The sequence below is a fragment of the Berghia stephanieae genome, chromosome 6, assembly GCF_034508935.2.
Source record: "Berghia stephanieae isolate SIO BIC M18660-M18661 chromosome 6, UCSD_Bste_1.3, whole genome shotgun sequence".
In the NCBI taxonomy this organism is placed as follows: domain Eukaryota; kingdom Metazoa; phylum Mollusca; class Gastropoda; order Nudibranchia; family Aeolidiidae; genus Berghia; species Berghia stephanieae.
In genome coordinates, this window is record NC_088365.1 from 31,200,789 (window position 1) to 31,201,192 (window position 404).

General features: G+C 35.1%; 1 protein-coding gene across 1 annotated transcript in view; it reads right to left on the reverse strand.

Moving 5' to 3' along the window:
* LOC144974853 (uncharacterized) overlaps nt 1–102 on the reverse strand; it is an 8,135-nt gene extending 8,033 nt beyond the window's left edge. The window contains exon 1 of the mRNA XM_078918215.1: nt 1–102. This exon is cut by the window's left edge and continues 169 nt beyond it. The gene's annotated coding sequence lies outside the window, so the exon portion shown is untranslated.
* Nucleotides 103–404: the final 302 nt, after the last annotated feature.

Below are 404 nucleotides of genomic sequence, written 5' to 3' on the forward strand. Positions count from 1 at the left end.
GATCCAACACACAAAACGTGGACGTTTATTGTCTGGTAAATAGAGTTTAGTGAGAATTACTTATAAACATGGATGACAAAAGACAATAACAAAGGCCTGAGTGACATCAACTTCGTTCTATCGATGAAAGAAATTATACTTATACCCCTTTCATGCATTATAATTATTTTTCTAAAATGGCTGCCGCAATAGATTCGATGCGCCCCGCCGCTGCTGATCAAAACAGGTTAGAAGATAAGACATAAAAACGAAGGCAAGAAAAAAATATCAAGGACTTGTGACTTTGAAAAGGCAAATAATAATATTATTTTCATACTGAAAGCCAAACTAGCCATGCATACCGAACAAACTGATTTCTTTCAAAACCGAGACCAGATAAGGATAATATTTATACGCGTTCTTGA